Here is an 18,910-nt window from a genome sequence, read left to right on the forward strand (position 1 = left end):
AGAGGTCCTTTCCAACTTCAACCATTCTATGATTCTATGATTATTTTTTCAATTCTAATATCCTGATCTCATTTTGGTCTTTTAAATAAGAGTGCAATATTTACTCTTTTCTTATTCAAGTATCAACACTGAAAAATAAAGAAACTGTAATCCATTTATCTGGCACCTTCTCTGAGGATGCATTAATCTCATATTTTAAAGGTTAACCCGGTATGTGTATTTGTGCATTTCTAATTTTGAGTACAAAGTTGCTAAAACACTTATGGAGTGTCAAGGCACCTCCTTGGTACTGAGATGGCAGGATAATAGGACTGTAGAGCAACTTTGTGGCCACTGTCACACCCTTTTGAATGAAACACCATGAAGAACATAGTGCCACCCTTCACCCCACAGCCCCGTTAGGTGGTGTGGCTTTGCAAGGACTGTGTGGACTGGCACCCCAGACTCTGATGTTGTCTTGCAGTCCTTAACAATGCAGAGACCAAGGCCTTGGTGGCAGGGGCTCATGGTTCTCAACAAAGAGCAAAACACACTTCTATGTCCTCCTCTTTTTTTTAGTAGTTTTCAATTATTTTAGGCTACAGTCCTAGGATTTTTTTTTTTAGAAATTTCTCATCCTGACTACGCATCAAAATTGCCTTCCAAGCACAGGCAAAACACAACTAACTCATTTAGGCTTACTCTGTGTTCATAGAGTTTGAGTTCAGCTATATTCACAAGCAAAGCTGAAAAAATGCCCAAGGCACAGCAGCGATGGATGCCTAAAAACTTGAATTCATATTATGCCTTAGTACATCTCTAAGCATGTCATGTTTGCATCGTGAGTAGGGAGATACAGCCAGAGATGTAACTCTTCAACTGTGTCTTCTATCACAGATCTCAAAAGCCAAAGCTCAATAGACAAAACATATCTCGGATGAGTCTAAGAAGGCATGAAAAAAAGGTGCAGTGGGTGTTATTGATAGGTGCAATATAAAAACCTTCAGTGTTGTGATATAGGGAGATAGGACACAGAATTTGGATATTAAGTGCTTTTCTGCAGTATCAGTTAGAATGGTGTGTCCTTTTCCAGTCTCATGCCTACTCCTAGTGACACAATATAGACCCTGCAAGCGTTGATGGATGTTCTCATCCATATCTCATTTCCATCTAAAAGTGTCTGAATTCCCTTGCATGGTAGTACCAGTTGCAAATGCACTCTTAGAGAGCTGACAACATTGGCTAATTGAAACAAAGACAAATAAGCAGAAAGATTTCAGCAGTCAAAACATTAGCAGCAAGTGTGCAAGAGCCCATCCTTGTAATGCATTTGCAGAGAAACAGTGACTTCCATAGGATAATTTAGATGACACATACCTGAACTCTGCTGTTAAACATTTTCTGGAGTTTTGTCTATGGATTTTATTATAACTGACAATCTCTAGTGCTCCCACTAAGTTCTTGTTTTAAGAGTTCCCTGAAACTGTCATTTATGAACAAAAGGCCTCTCATCCTAAGCTGGAGGGAAAGTGAGGGGAAAGGATTATGGGCCTAGCTCAAAAAAAGCAGATGCACAGAAGAAACATAAATATTCATGTTTTGTAATGAGGCTGTCCTAAATATAACTGATCAAATATTCAGACTATAAAAGTATATAAATATCTATATTCTGAGTCAAATGTGTAGACACACAGATCATTGGCACTATGATTCTCATGGGAGCACTCATGGCAGTGGCAGGTACCCAGAACACCTAGCAGAGCAGCAGTTAGTGCTAGGATGCAGGAGTCACTGCAGTCATAGGCTGGAGACCATGGGAGCAGCAGACATTTGTTTCCAGTGTGGTCCCTGACAAAAGACAGTTCCGTTGTTGAAGAGCATTGGTTAGAAAAAGGAATCTGAATTGGTCTCTGGATCAGCAAGTTGAGGAAGGAAGCACTTCTCTAGAGCCTCCAGAGTTTCCCTTTCTCTCAGTATCCCCTACTATTTACACAACTGAAAACTCTGGAGCTTAACAGCAAAGAATTTTAATCAAACTGCTTAATCTGAATAACCGCTGAAGAGAAACTGCAGTAATAGAGAATAGAATTGCTGCCAATTTAAAAAGAGAAGCATTAGCAGTGGAAAATCAGCTTTGGTGGGAACTATGTTGCATCAACCAGCCCTCCCTTGCACGATTTTAGCAATTCAGTTAGAGGTCTTTACAGGTTTAGCAACTGATTATTGAAAACACACCTCCAACCTACAATGCCTGCTGTTGACACATAGTATCTGGTTCTGTATAATCGGGATTTTACTGTGGCTCAGAGAGCAAGTGAGCTGGAGGCTCTCACGTCTGCTGAAGAGCATTTGAGGTTTTAAAAGAAAAGCAAGGATAAATTGGGGAGAGACACAATGAACGCTCATATCTAGTCCCAGTATAGGAGAAGAGAAGGAAAACAAGCATCCATGGCAGTTAGAAACAAAGGGACTTGCCCCCAAGAAGAAGCTGTCTCCTCAGGGCATGCTGTTGAGTTTCTGGGGTAAAGTTTCAGTGTTGCTTTTTTAGCCTTTGAAATGTGCTGCACTGAGCTTCAGGAAGACAGGTGAGAAGGAAACAATGAAGGAGGTTGGGGTCTGGGAATGAAGCAGTTGTCTAATCCAGCAGATGGCCAGTTTACAATGTTTTCCTCAAGATAACTCCCAGAGAGAGTTTGAACCATCATAAAAAGAGATTTATGAATTCAACTCTGATGTGGGGGGAAGAGGACCATTACTAGTATATTCAGTATCTATAGTTTTATCTAATTCTGATAAAACTGTCATTTCTCAAGTGGCAAAGCATTCAGAGATATATTTGCTTTTTACATAGAGACGGCTGGCTAGAAGTAAGGTACCAGGACTTGAACTGTGAAAGTGTGTGAGTTTTTAATTTGTAAGTTATGGTAGATCATTTCTATTTATCAGTACTTTCATTTAGAATGTATCAGTCAGCTATCTCCAAAAATCAAAATGGAACCTTATATTTCACCCAGTTTTCACTGGGAAGTCGAGTTTGTTCAAAAATAGCTCCATATTTCTAGAAAAAGAATATGAGAGACAATGAGTAGGAATCAAGCATTGAATATGTTTTGAAACATAAAGTCAGAGGTTGCTTGGGTAGAGCTTAGCAGAGAACTGCTTACACTGCTGTTGTTAAAATTTCTCTAACCCATTATGGGTTACCACAACCCTCACCAGTTCCCTTAGGTTGGCTGTAAAATGTGTGAATTTAAACCCATCTCCCCCATGCTGTTACAGAAGAGCTTTCAAAACTGATATTTGTGAAATATCAGTTTTGTATACATTTCCAAACTGCAATATATAGCAATATCCTACCAAGTTGTCAGTAAGAGCAACTAAAATCAAACCACAGAAGTGCAGTTGTACTGACTTTTTCCAATTACACAACCAGTGAAGGGGGATAGAAGCAAGGCAGATGAACACTTCCAGTAAGAAGTTAAGTAAACCAAGAGGAATTAAAGGTAAATGAAAGGTCAATGTTAATTTATAATATAATTTTTTTTCTTGATTTTTTTTTTCTGTGAAGTTTGGTAACATCCGAAAGTACAGTAGCTGCAGCCTGTAGCTGGAGTAAAGAAAAACAAAATGCTGATTATAGCTTACTCTGTGACCAAATTCTTCCGTCACTTCTGGTCTGGTTTGCCTGATCTGATGTCCTTGTATTTCATCACTAAAAGGAAAAACCCATTTCCACTGTCTCAGATGGCTCTGCTGGAGAGTAGCACTATGGTACAAGTATCTTTGTACTTCATCTGTTGCCATTTGTTTCCACTGTTAACAATCAGCATAAACTTACCTCTTCCAGGATGAGTGGAAAGTTGCCTGTGAACACAAAAAAATGCAGGGTTTTGCACAGGCCAAATTTAGGCCGAAAAAAGTAATGAGGGGAAGGTAAAAAATGTTTAATTAAAATATTAAATTTTTGTCATATGCAATAGATCAGCTCAATTACACCAAAACCTGTAAAAGCATACATATGTAGCCTTTGCTGGCATCAGACATCAACTTACAGGGGATAAACCTATTGTTTGTTGGCAGATAAAACATATATGGCAATGTCTTCCAAAACTCCACTTTCCATTTCATGTAGTCACAAAACCCAAAGGAAGTACATTGCCTAAAATTACTGACTATTCTTCCCAATGACTTCTAGGATCAATGCAGAGAGCTGGGCTCGTGCAGTGAGAGACTCTGAGGAAGTGCCTAATTTATGTACTCAAAGCCACTTCACAGAGGCTTCTCTTTCCTTTGGCTCTAGAAAAGACTACAGAGACATTCTGTCTAACTCATGTGACTGAAAGAGGGAGTGATAAATCACCCTCCTTCCCATTCATGTCCTTGTGCCCGTATATTATTGTAGTTTCTCAGGGAACATTGCTAGTGCAGGGTTAACTCTGGTTACGAAAGATGGAGACGTGCAACTAAAAGCAATAAAATCTCCGTGTCCTATTTAGTTACAGCTCATCAGATGCTTAGAGGAACTCAGTTGCTTCCAGTTATGTGCATGTACCCTGAGAGGCAGCTTGATTCCTCTGGAGCTGGCCTCCCTTGGTCAAATATGGTCATGCTGTGAACACTAAAGCTGTGGGGAAAGACTGGCTAGTGACACACTCCGTGCGGGAATTGACAGCGAATGGCTGTGTTCCCCCTTACTGGTTTGAAAATAAGCACTACTCAACCTTTAGCCTGGGCCTGTGACAAACCAGCTAATTCAGCTCCATTGCAGCATGGCAGACTGTGTACCAGCTGTTAGCAAGCCTCCACACCCAGATAAGCAAGACAACAGGCACTTGAGTTCATCCACCAGCATGGCCACAAAACCACAGCAAAGGTCTCTAAATCATCGCCTAATTCAGCTTAGAGACTGCTCTGTACGTGCAGCAGTTCAGCCAGGAACGATGCTGGAGTTATACCTTATGCTAACACTCCACTGAGGACAAGCCCTCATCAGAGAAAGATTAAACTGCAGTGACATACAGCCTCTTAACACTTGAAAGAGAACACCTGCAGGACTTTTAATGCGCTTTAATTCACACAATTAACTGATTCATTTTTGCCTTTGCTGCACGGCCCCAGGTAGCCAAGCCTGCAGTGAGGGTTAGCACACCATGAGCTACTTGCCTGTGGTGGTAGAGATGAGATGGAACCTCTATTAAATCTGAAAGATGGCATGTATTTTGCCACAGAACTCTCTCATCCAAATAAACCAAGGTAACTTGAACATTTAGTTTCATCAACTTTCTCTTTTTCTTGGCTGTTGTAAAAAAAGATGTTCCAATTGCACAGATGTTTAGCTGCAATCAAAACCAAGATTTTTATTCCTATTTTCAGGGTGTTAGGCTCCATTTCCACACTGAAACAAGATTTTATCCTCTATTTCTCCCAGCATTAAATTAAAAACAATAGCAAATAAAGAGTTGGCTACCATAATTTTTTAAAAGTATTTTAATGAAAGTGAAAACTAGAAACAGTTAAGGAAATCTGTTAAACAGCATGTCAGCAGTAATCTCTGGCCCAAGATTATTAGATGGAAACAAGTGGATTTCTGAGTTCATGCAGAGAGATATGATGTCTTTTTAAAACATGCATCTCTTCAAAATACCACTTCTCTGACACTCTCCAGGAAGGGCATTGTCGTGGATATTCTTACATTAATGTTCTCTGTATCTTCAGTGAACCAAGAGAAAGTCATCTCAAGGATGCTTCTTCCATTTTTTTTTTGCTAGAAAATAGAGAGTAGGAGAGAAGATATCTAAAATGCTTTGACTGAATTTTTTCCTTAAAAATCTAGAATATCAAAGAAACAAAAATAATAAAAAAAATAAAAACCACCACAGAAACAAAACAGGATGTTTGTCCTGTAACGGTAGTTATAAAATATTTCAAGTAGAACATTTCAAAAAAACTTCTTTTCAATATAAAAAAAAACCCAACACCGATATTTTCAGTTTTCAGAAGTATTGCAGAAATTTTTGAATACCAAATACATCAGCCTTTTGAGATTAATAATCTTCTCTTTGATCAAAAAAGTAAACATTTTGCAGTCCAATATTTCCACATTAAAATTGTTTTCCATTTTCTTTTATGTGCAAACAGTTGAGATGTCAAAATTTCATCAGTGTGGGTTGAAAACAAATTATTAATATTTCCTACAGGGAGATAATTCAATTTTCCACATTTCTGTGACTGAAAAGCTATTCAGACCAATGTGTATTTTTATACCATGCAGGCTTTGAAGTACCTGAATACCCTCACGTCCTGTTAAGACTTGGTTTATGTTCTGTGTAAGCAAAGACTCTTCACCTCCATACTTTAGCTCTTCTCAGAGCCCACACTCTCAAGGAAAAAACTTTCTCAAAGACATAGTGAGCCAACAGAAATAATATAATGTCAAACTTCAGTGTAAGATTGAATAGACAAATGGACTACTCTCTGCACTAGTTGTTCTTAACTAGCTGCAATTACTACCAGCCTAATTAAGTCAACAGGCTAAAGGGAAACATAGAGTTGGCAAAATTAACTGATGAAAGTTGTCAGGTTAGCTGAGATAGAATAGGTAAGGTTCCAAAGTATTCTTAAATAATTATGTTACATACCAAGGTGATAAACGTAATGGTCAGCCTCAGATGTGTCAATGTATATTCATGGGCTTGAAAATCAAAGCAACCTTTCTAGGGAGAGAAACAAAGAAATAGTTAATGGTCTCTAGTTAATCAGAAACATAAAACTGAAGAGGGTGGATGTGAATAAAATGAAGTCTGAAGCATTTAAACCACACTGTTTTCGGGCCTCCTGTCTTTACTTTCAATTGTCTTGTCTTTAAGGAAGAAAAAACAGAAATTTGAAGGTCTAAATACCTTGAGGGAACACATCTGTCAGTGTAAGAAGGAATTGAAGAGGCTAGGAAAGTTTTCTTGGCAAAGAAATGAGTTACATCAATCATGACAGAGTTATAAAAAAACAAATAATTGCACTGAGAAATCTGAATAGAGATGTTTGTTTACCTTGAGTTGAATAACACAGGATGCATTAATAGGCAGCAAATGTACAGCAGGGGAAAAGAAATAGTTTCATGCAACATTTAATTAAATTGGAGTTTCTCACTGCAGGGGAATTTTACTGACACTAAAAGCCTGGCACTATTTAAAAATAAAAAAAAAAAAAAAAGTTGTGTTTGTATGAATTACACAGAGGATACATGCCTATGATTTGGAAACTGGCTGATTACAGAGGACTTGTTACTGCTGAATGAGGTACACTGCTGGAAACCTGTGGCTTCATCTCATTTCCAGTACAGTATGTGTAGAGCTTTTAGGATGGAAAGACTTTCAATCCCCTGTTCTGCTATGACCCCACCACTACGATTGTCAATAGTACTTTGTTATTGACTTCAAATGGTAACAGAACAAAGTAAATTCTAGACACTTTTTGGAAATCCCTTCTTTAGCTCTTGCTGAGACATTCAGTGCCAACCAAGGTGAAAGAAAAACTTTTGACCTTTTTCAGCATGCACCAAAGGCCAAGTAAATACTTTACTCCTCATCTTTAGTCCTTCAATACAGAATCACAGAATATGCTGTTGGAAGGGACCTACAAGAATCCTCGAGTCCAGCCCTTAGCCCTGCAAAGGACCATCCCCAAGAGTCACACCATGTGCCTGAAAGTATCATCCAAACACTTCTTGAACTCTCTCAGGCTTGGTGTTGTGACCACTGCCCTGGGGAGCATGTTCCAGTGCCCAACCCTCTGGAGGAAGAACTTTTTTCTAATATCCAACCCAAACCTCCCCTGACACAATTTCAGGCCATTCCCTTGAGTCCTGTCACTGGTCACTACAGAGAAGAGATAATAAAACCTACCTCAGCAATATGAGGACTCTGTAGTCTATGATTCTATGAAAATGCTAACAAGAAAGAAAATAGAGTTGTTAAATGGTTTACCCTATTTTTTTATTGTTGATTCTCTCACATCTTTCCTACTATGACATACTGTTAGAAGATGAGCCGCTAGTAACAAAAGAGCAGTCGCACATAGAAGCAATACTACATTTGCACGGGAGATAAAATAATTTTAACAACCCTCATCAAATGCTGGTTTATCTGCACAGTATAATGACCAACAACCCTATTTTGCAATATGCCATTGCACAGTTTCACAAGGGCTCAGTCCCAAAACTATTGAAACATAGCAGAAAAAACTCCCTCTGGCTTTAGTAAGCTTGGATTCAGCACAAAAAAAATAATAAAAAAAAATACAGCATAACCTTTTTATTTGATCAGAAAGCCAGTTTTCTATGTTCCTTATCAACCCCAGATGTCATTCATTTGCATTTTTAGATACTTATACTTTATAAATACAGTTTGTGAAACTGGGGAGAAATGCCTGGAGAACATCTACCAAGGGGAAGTTTTTCTGCAGTGAGTTAACCCCGCTGATATGTGCCCAGTGGGACTGCATAGGATTTTCCCATATTAAATTTGCATAAAGCAAAAAGTTAATGAAATATGAGATTTGTCCTATCCTTTTCTCCATACCACTTCCTGTGTTCTAAGAAGGTGGGTTTTTTTCCCAAGCTTGGCCTCAAGCAAGAAATTGCCCGCCTAAAGTTCTGTAGTGTTCTACCACTTTTCATTCTTCTACTTGTTCTTATCTTGTTTCTCTTTCTTCTTGCCTTCTGGAAATACAGTCTTTGAACCCAAGTGCAATTTTTAATAGCAAATAAATTTAGACTTGGACAGATTCCCCAAATGAAACTGGTGAAGGAAGAGCAGTCTTATCTCCTGTGATATACTTTTGACAAAGTATAATTAAAATATTTTCATGCTGGCTTGCCTGCTCTGTCTGCCTTTCATGAATGATGAAGTCTATCAAGCTATTATTTGTCTACACATTGTGTGAGGAAGGATTAAACCACTGAAGTGTTCAATATCGTTAAATGATCTGGAACTCCATAAAAACATCAATTATTATGCAGTTAAAGACATCTTAGTACTCGTTCAAGAAGCTGGCATTTTGTCTTCATTCCTGTGGTGATGGAGTGTGAGGATGACTGTCTCCAGAGACAGAGAGAGCATGTACAACTAAAATGGAAGCTACAGGACTGTGTAGAAGAGGGGGTTTTCTCAGTTATTTGTTCAGATATACAGGAAGAAAAATGAAACGTAAGTCAGTGCAGAAAAAGATACCCTATTTATATCTCAGAAAAGATGTGCTGCTCTGCCTAAGCCCCTCCATTTGGGCTGACACAATGTAATGGTACCATGTCCTGAGGGCACATAATCTCAGATTTTTTTATGAAGCAGTCAAAAAGTATTGTAACTAATGTGAATGTATTGGTGTCTGGCTGGGCGGTAGGTAGACTGGATTGCTGACTGGGGAATAGAGCCCTACTCAAAGCCACAGTGTAAATCTTTTTTAGCTGGTAGGGATCTGTTAGCTTCAGTGTAGCTCTGCCTATTTACATCCAAAGAGGATGTGAAACATCAAGCAGGTAGATCTATCATTAACTTCTCTTACAGCCTCTGATGTCTCAGCATCATGGCTTGCAGACCTGAAAACACAGGAATGATACTTCATATACAAATAAGGAGATTCCACTGGCTTTGCCTTTAGGAGGCTTCACCATTCCCAAAGTCCTTCCCCTACATATAAAAAGGTTTGAACTAAAGCAAATAATATATTTGCATTTGATGGGAATAGCATATAACCCTCAATGTAATTATGACATACAAAAAAATAATGCTGGTGACCTTAAAATACAAAACAAAATAACAGAGGACATCTAAAAATTAATTACAACTCATTAAAAGCATTACTCACTTAATGAATGATTCATGATTCATATTGTTCAAGTTGCCAAACATTACTTCAAATTATAGATTAGGCACATCCTTTCACCAGTATTAATAATTGCAATTATGTCAGTGTAAGTACCCTTAAGTACAAAAGTCAATATGTTATCTTCTCCAAGCCTTCCTGCCTCATTCTCATAGTAGGGCTAAGCTAAGGTCCCTGGAGCACATAAGAGTGCAGGGAGGGAGTACATTTTTTTCAAGAAAACACCGTCTTTGGGAGATCTAAAGGTCTAACAAAGGTTGAAAGATGTGCATGGTCAGGGTTGATTTCAGCACACCTTGTGATAGCCAAATAGTGTTGGACCATAAGAACATAGACAGGACCTGCCCAGTGAGTTTCTAATCCTCCCTCTGCAACTGTTCGTTAGTGTTTCAAATAATCTTATCAGCTATTTTGGAAGCTCCTAAACAAACAGCAGGTTGAACAGCTCTTACTAGGAGAAGAAAAATGCCTGTGTAAATCATTATGCTTAGAAACTGTCCTAATCTGAAATCCAGTCACAGGTGAGTAAGAACCAGCATACCATCTCCCTTTGCACCTTGCAGACTTGTACTATGCACATTTTACATACGGATTATGAGCCCATATGTTCAGTCTTGTTTAAGTGCTGAGACCACAAACCTCTGTTGCAGCAGTGAGCTCTGAAAATCCATCTACTTGTACCAGACTCATATCCATGGAGTTTCGGATTTCTCTAAAGTCGCTCTATTTGAGAGGAACGGGGCAAAATAAGCATTCAGTTCAACCTCTATCTGACACAGAGTGCACTTTATGTGATCACTGCATCCTCTCCTTTTCCTCTTCAAGCTAGGCAGTGGCAGTCTCTGATGCCTCAGTAGGTCACTAAATAAACCTTGGTAGAGACAGAAGAGGTAAAAGGCATTTCTATCTGAAATGTTCAAACAGAAGAATTTTAACTCAGTGTAATCATTATGCAGTTTGGAAATGGTTACTTAGAGTACTTTGTGGTAAATACTAGAATGAAGCTTTCCTTTCCCTTGTAGTTAAATTGTTTGTTTATTTACTTACTTATTTTTTGGGCAATAAGGAACATTTAGGCTAACTTTCAAGGTAATGAAAATCATAATTGAACTAGGATATGAAAAAACTGATGTAAATTGTATTTTGATCTTTTCTAGCAGAGAATTTTTCATAACACAACAGAAAAACAAGAAGCAGGAAAGCTGTTTCTATAGTAAAGCACAACAGGTCTGTAGTGCTAGGATTAGAAGATGTGTAAATATTGTGGAGCTTAGAAGCATCTGCTTCGGGATTTCAGATTAACTAGATGGCTTGATTTGAGTTCCAGAAATATATTAACCAGAAATGTTTGTTGACCTTTCTAGAGCTGGACATGATTTAGTTTCATCAAGTGCAAAAAAATCTTTCTTCATGTCGAAAGATTGCAGTGGGCAAAGTCACTTTTCTGCTTATTGAAATAGATACTGAACTGCCATCACTGTATTCACTGACCTTGTGCCTCAGTTTGACTCAGGGTGAGAAACTGAGCAACTGCTTTTGTAGAAATTACTACTATAATCATCTACAGCAACATGCTGGAATTTTTCTCTTTTCTTTGTTCCCTCTTACCTCACAAAACATGAAAATACATCTTTTTCTTTTCCCAGTGAATGTTACCACACGAGTGGAGTGCCAGTAAATTTACACTGCTCAGTTTACTATTAGGGAAACTCCATTCTTCCGTATCTGCCCTCAATTACAGTACCACTACACGCTGCTTAGACTGTACCATATCTTTTACTCCCTACCCAAAAATCCCTCTGATATTGCCATGACATCTCAAATAAACGATTCGTAGCTGACTGACATGCCAAGGAATTAATTTGTGGACTATCTGGTTGCAATCATCTATTCCTAACAACAAAACAAAAAGTCAGGAGAAGAAAATTATGGGGGAACCCCTGTATTTTTATGACACAGTTTATTTGCTGTGAGCTGGCCACAGCTGGATCTCTCCACCCCAAGAGAGGACAATTACAGGCAGGTTTGACTTGTAACACAGCACAAGATGAATGGGCAGCATTAGGAGAATGACACTTGCAGCTGAACACAATAAAAAGCATCTTTCAAGGGGGGCTGCCTGGTCAACTTTATTGCCATGCTGTTTACTCCACTCATTTCAAGGTATTTATAACATTCTTATTTGACTGTCATTTTCTCCAGATGAGGTTGCACAATACTTTGTGGAGGGGAGATGAGACAAAGATGAGATATTGAAAGTCTCCCTAAGAATAAACTGGGTTAAAGAGACTAAATGGTACAGTTCACTTTTTGCCATGGTGAGGGTTCATGCTCCACTCAGCTCCAAGCTAAGATGGTTGAGTTAGGAGCCTAAGAGAGAGCAGAGAGAAAGATTTCAGGAGCCTAATTCAGAGGCCTGAAAAGCCAAATGACTGTAAAAAAACTTCCCTGTCTTCATTCATTGCAGAGCTGGTTCCACTCTTAGATATCAGCTGCTACAGCTATGAAAACTCTCTCCTCCATACTTTCTTTGTTTTGTAGTAATTTATCAGTAAACCATTAACCACCACTAGAAGCCAGGTATTGAACTGCACGCTGGCATATGACAAGGCCCTTGTCATGATACCATGATACCTACATGGCTTTTACTCCTATCCAGTATTGTTAATAGTAACTTTGCAGAAAACTGCTCAGGTTTCTATTGGTTATTATCAGATATGCCAGGAAATAAAAAGAAATAATAATAAAAAAATTATGCTACTGTGGACACCCATACTTTGACTTTTTTTCACAGGATTCAAATTAGATACCATAGTGTGCAATTTCTTGCAAGGAATGTGATAACTGTGACTTTTTTTAAAGCTATGAGCTTCTCCATTTCAAGTACACTTTAAAGTGGTATTTCAAGTATTTATGAGGTTGTAAAGGAATGAAATAATCTGAGCATCATAAAGGAGACTTTTAGACAATGAGTTTAGGGAGTTTTCTGTTCGACAATAAAATATTTTTTTAGATTACATAACAGGGATTGATGACCATCTGGAGTAATTCTTGAGACCCTGAAAATATATCAAATAAGTGAATAAGCATATAAATAATTACATCTGTGGTATTCATAAACTGTTCAGGTTAATGATCACTTCAACAAGGCAATCTCCTGACATACCAAGTAGTAGAAAGTGTGAATGCTGGCAATGAATTTGTTGAGGAATCCTAACAGAGCCTGGCAGACTGCTGAGTAACAGCAGAAGAGTAAGGCATGATAGAGCCCCTGCTCACACAATACATGAAAGGCTAGAAGAGGTGGCAGGAAAAAATGAACAAGCATTTTTCTACTAGGCATGTCTCAACTGATGTGACAATGATCTAATTGTCAACCATCACAGAACACCACTTGCACTGCTGTACATGCTTTCAGATAACTGAGAGGGCTACAGGTGGTAGATTTCTTCAGGTATCTGGTGCCTTTAGCTTACTTATTTCAGTAACAGAAAGAGTGTTCAAACAGGGCTGGCATGATCCAAGAGCACAACAAATTTGAGACACAAGTATCATTTTGCAAAAATCTACCTTACCTCACTGGGACACTAACAGTGGAGGACTGGAGCTGGAGACACAGCACTGAGCAGTGACAAACTGCACCAGTTGCTGATAGAGTCTTTTTCTGGATTCAGAGAGCGTTCAGAAAGTTTGTACAAATGTTTGCAGGAGAAGCAGTCAAATATAGGGGACTTGCTCTGAATCCAAAAAAGGGTAACCTTTTGACAAGACTGACCTTAAATGCCTTCTAAGCATCACAGCACTTCAGGTCTCAGAACTGGCACTTTTATTTCCTGAATGTATACAAAATTGGAGATAAAGATTAAAAGGAAAAGCAAACATCAGGTAGAATGTTTTTCAGAAGTTTGTTCCAGAAGGAAAGATATTTTCTCCAAGTAGAAAAAATGACTGTAAAAAAAATGCCACTTTGAAAGCAGCCCTGTGGAGTCATCAAAACCTAAATAACTTATCTTTGCTAATCTCCAGGGAGGACGACAAACGACAGAACAGAGAGAGAGAGAGATGGTGCACAGCTTAGTAGATACAGATGATGGAAAACACTGTGGTATGCAACAAACAATCTTTAGGGAAGCAAATGTCTTTGGAATATTTTCAGCAGTTTCGTTTCAAATGGCATCAGAGGACCAGTTAGGGAAAAGGATGAATTAATGAGTCAGAATGTAGAGATATTTCTGGGAGTTTTTCTTTAACTGGATTTAACTGATAGATCTTTTACAGCAAAAGAGAGGTGGTTATGGTGACACAGTCTAGCTGGTATCTATGAGACAATAATATATAAGAATTGACGATATTATTTCTTTCCAGAGTAGTTTATATATAAAGAAGGTGATGGCAGTTGAAAGTGGTGTTTTTTCTTGCTATTTTTAGGGAAAATACTGGAAACCTGCCAGGCTCTTTTCAGTTTTTATTATTACAGCTGGAGCTCAACACTTAATTATTTACAGTTTCACTGAATGTAGCAATATGGAATAAGGGTTCACTTACCTTTAGCACATAAAGATGAAAGAGAGGGTGAATTATAAGCATGAGTCACTTATTATTTAGCAGTCTTATTTGGGCCAGTTCTACCAGGCTCCCACCAACTTTACGGTATCATTTCAAAGCTTTGATCCAGGTTTTAGCTCAGCTCTACTGCATTAAATGAATCATCTTATCTTTCTTTACTCCTTTGTCAGACCCTGCTTTCTCCTTTCTCTTGGAGCATTGCTGTAGTCAGCAAAAGCTCTGTCTGTGTAGAAGGAAATGCCTGCCATTAGTGATGTGCCCCAGAATCCCATCACTTTCCAGCAAGAACAGGTTTTGTGTAGAAATGTGCTAAAAATGTACTCAGTCTTTACCCATTTCACTGGATGTCCTGTCTGTAAACAAACAAGCAAATGAAAAGGTGAAAAAAACCTCCAGTTCCCTTCCATACCTTGAACTGTGGCATGCCATGAAGTTATATACTAGATCTGGTGTCTTGGTATGTCTATTGTGCCTGGCATTTCTCTGATGTGAGAGATCACTTATACCCTGTAGATTTTTCAGCTCTGACTTGCAAGATGAACCTGGAGCAGGAAAAAGAGAAAAAATGGATAGAGAGGAGACTGAAATAGAGGAATACACTGCCAAAAGCAATAGCACCTCTGGGTGCCAGGGGTGCCTTTGGGGTCAATGGTGATGTGCTGTACCCACATTTTTCAGGGAGAGACACTGATTCCAGACAAGTTCAATCTAAGTCATTGTTTTTACATCAAAACCCTTATTCCTTCAAAGCTATGTGTTATTATGTGTAGTATCATCATTACTTCTACTGTAATGGTTCTACCCTGACAGATCCTCTTACTTTTTTTCATTCTCAAGTATTTTGCAAAGTATATTTCTGATACTATAATAACAGTCAAAAATGAGAATGCTGATCTGGCTGCATTGTAATTAGAGCTGGACTAATTATGGAGGTGACTATTCACTAAGCATCAATATCATTTTTGGACCATTCTTCAAATGGAGTGACTTTGTATACCCTCATCCTCTTCAACGATGAATGAAAACCAGAACATCCATGTTAACAGCTGAAATGATAACCCAATGAGCCTGGCTGCATTCCTGCAAGCTTTTGTGTTTGAACTGTATGTGGTTGACATTCTTGACGCCTCTATGCTGAGCCTTTACACTGAAAAATGAATCTAAGCTGAATCATCATTGCAGACTCCATTCATGTCAGGGCTATTATGCTCAGAGAGGAAGCAGCTGCTCCTTCAAGTTCTGTGTGCTTGGGACCAGAGATGGACAGCTGTCATTGTTGCTGGTAAAAGCAATTCAGAGGGGAGGGAAAAGATACATATCATGTAATCAAAATAGAAAGGCTTACTGCTGTGTGATCCTGTTCACCACTATTCCATGAGTCTGCTAGGGCCTGCTAAAACAGTCATTACTCTGGCTTATGCACAAGGTAGCACCTGCATGGAAGAAAGTACAGAGTTTGGGACCTTCTTATTCGATTCATTACAACAGGTATGTGAACCTGTGGTAGGGCAAGGATAGAAATAAGGCCATCTCTTAGCTTCAGCTCTTTGGAAGCAGCAGACACCCCACATTGCAGACTACAGGTAGGTGACTCCCCTTGGGCAAACTTTGGGGCAGTTAATTCTAGAGTAGATCAGATGCTGACTTACTCTGGGTAGGAAGCCAAAGATCTGCATTATGCTGATATATTTTTCTCTTTAGTGTGCTTTTGCCAGACTCCCAGACTGCTTTCTGCACAATCAATGTGCTTTCATCATGTCTGACTCCATATTAAATAAAGGTATATGTGTTTCTACTTTCCTGATTCAGAGTACCTGCAAACTTCATGGCCTATGCTATAATCATATATCCACAGAAACACAGAAGAACTCATGTGGATAGGGTCTCAGGAGGTCTCCACTCCAATTTCATACTCAAAGGAGGGTCAGTGTCAAGCTCACGCCAGGTTACTCAGGGTTTTATCCATTGTGGCCTGAAAAACTCTCAAGGATGGAGCCTGTATGCAATCTCTGTGTCCACTGCTTTGATGTCCTTGTAGTGATTTTCTTTTCCTTAAATATCATCAAACCCCTATGTCTGTTTTCTTTCATCCTCCCACCACACACCACTATAAAAAGACTGGTTCCATCTTCTCAGCCGATATCCTGTGGGTATTTGGCAGCTGCTACCAGAGCCATCTCTCCTTCAGGCTAAACACCCCCATATCCCTCAACCTTCTCTCACGGGCCACATGCTTCAGGCTATCAAATACTATATTCCCTATCACTGATCTTGGGCTTTCCAAGATGCATCACTTACTGGACAAAAGCATTTTTTTAAAATTAGAAATCCCTGTTATATTACAGATACTTCTGATCTGCCAGACACAGTCTTCCTTGGACATACCTTCTGTGTGAAATAAAGATATGTCCAAATCCATTACCCAGTGATAACTGGCACTGTCACTGTAACCATAACTCCCACTACCACTGCAACCATAACTCTTAGGAGAATCAGGGCAGAAAGCAATGTGAGTGGAAGGAGGAAACAGCATATTAATCCCAGTGGTGATTCTTACCTCCAGTTTTGCAGGCAGAGCCCAGTTGCCCCTGGGAATACTGCATCACTTCAGTCACTCTGTGTGAGTTTGGTGACTGAATTGAAACTACAATCTTCCATCCAACAGCTCTCTAAGAAATGTCCTGTAGTCTCCATTGATTTTTTGTGAGAGGGAGACATATATATCTAGCACTGCTTTTTGCATTTGCTTTTATACAGAGAGAGCTTTAATTAGTGGCCTTTGTGTTAAACTGTTAGATGTGGCCACCTGTGGTATCTTGAAGTTCTTCACATTTTTAAGTGGTTTTAAATGTTGGGTCTAAGCCACCCAGGGATTTTCCAGCAGGGTGAAAATATTCAGTTGTCTGGAAGCTTTTCCATTACCTTACACCACAGGAGTGGCATAAAGGAGCTACAGAAAAGTCTGAATCTTGTACTAATGTTTCTACTTCAGGGAACATAGTTTTGGGGTTTTAGGAGGTTAGAGTGCAAACGTAGGGGATTTCGATTTGTTTTGCTATTTGTTATTTATTTGTTCCTTCGTGTTCCTTCCAATGACAAGACTTGAGTAAAAATGGTGATGGTTTTGATTTATTTTATTTTGTTTAGAGAAACAGTTGTCTATGGTAGTCATACAATTTGTTTCCTCTCCTGTTTGTACTGTGAGAATCTCATCTTTGTCGGGACCTCCTCCAACCCACGCCATACCATGCCGTGTTATGCCATCCCAGAATTTCTTCTCCCTACAGCTCTTTTCACAGTTTTAACTTCTAATTATAAAGGAATGTCTGTTATGCACATCTCCTCCATAGACTAGGTGAATGACAATGATGGGATTTTATTCCTTAGTTGTTCTGCTGCTTATTGTGTTCTTAATAGTACTATTATTACACTCCTTGTTATGATGCTTCTGCTAGTCTCTGTCATTTACAAAGTACTTTTATCAGTTAAGGTTTCATGTTACTTTATGAATTTAAAATAGTTATATACCTGGAGATCCATTTGTACACAAACAGAATGGGTGAACTGCAGCAGGTGCTTAGAAGTAGGGAAGCTCTGTCCAGTAAAAACACCTGGAAAAAAAGTCTTCAAAGCAGACTGTATCTACGGCTCTGAGATTCTCAGAAGCCCATTAAACTCCAACCCTGAACCCAATGCTATACTTTGCAGATTATTTTTCCCCAAAATATTTTGTGTGCCAATAACCTGGCAACAGTCACAGCTCCAGGTAGCATTGCATGACCCTGTGCTAAGGGGATAAAAGAGAAATGTAGTCCTTCAAAAGGAGGAAACGCTTGGTTGGGCACTGTAAATGTTACAAACAGGCATTGAAGACAGACTTTTCTCCTAAGTGATGAATAGCAAGTGTGATCCCAGGACAGCTTACAGCAGGGAAAAGCAGAATATGGTTCTGGATCCAATAAAACAATAAACTGGGACTAGTCCCCAGACACCAATCCTGCTTTTTTCCTATTTTACAGAAAACTCACAAGCCTACCAAAAGCAACAGAAGTTTTGCCATTGGCATACACAGGGCTTTTGACCTATTGATTTTTTTTCAGAGCAATTTACCATGAGATTTCAGACTCTGAAATGGGAGTTTGGATGAGTAATGTATCTTATACAGTAGACCCCTGCTCTCAGCACTCTCCAAACCAGGCTTCCAGTGCCATTGCTGATGTATGGAATTTCACAACTCACTACATGAACATTCTGTAATATCCTCCCAGAGATTGCTGTTTTAACGAGAAGCCTGATATTTAATTCTTAAAAATATAAATGTGCACAAAAGTAGCATGTCTGCAGAGCAGGTAAAGTGAATTTAATACAAGCAAATAGTATCTGTGTATTTTTGTGATGAATAGATAGCTCTGTTAGTTGCACAGGGAGCTTGGATTAATGCTATGAATCTCAAAACCAAACAATATAGAAGAAGAAATGTGGAAGG

At 38.9% G+C, this 18,910-nt stretch overlaps 1 long non-coding RNA gene across 1 annotated transcript; it reads right to left on the reverse strand.

The window, feature by feature from the left end:
- Nucleotides 1–3,547: 3,547 nt before the first annotated feature.
- On the reverse strand, nucleotides 3,548–14,678 carry LOC113956524. The gene is made up of 3 exons (XR_003530870.1): nucleotides 14,404–14,678; nucleotides 6,618–6,692; nucleotides 3,548–3,843 (listed from the first exon to the last, which is right to left on the reverse strand). It is a non-coding gene; the product is annotated as an uncharacterized LOC113956524 (long non-coding RNA).
- Nucleotides 14,679–18,910: the final 4,232 nt, after the last annotated feature.

This window comes from Corapipo altera, unplaced genomic scaffold (assembly GCF_003945725.1).
Source record: "Corapipo altera isolate COAL_440 unplaced genomic scaffold, ASM394572v1 1, whole genome shotgun sequence".
NCBI lineage: Eukaryota > Metazoa > Chordata > Aves > Passeriformes > Pipridae > Corapipo > Corapipo altera.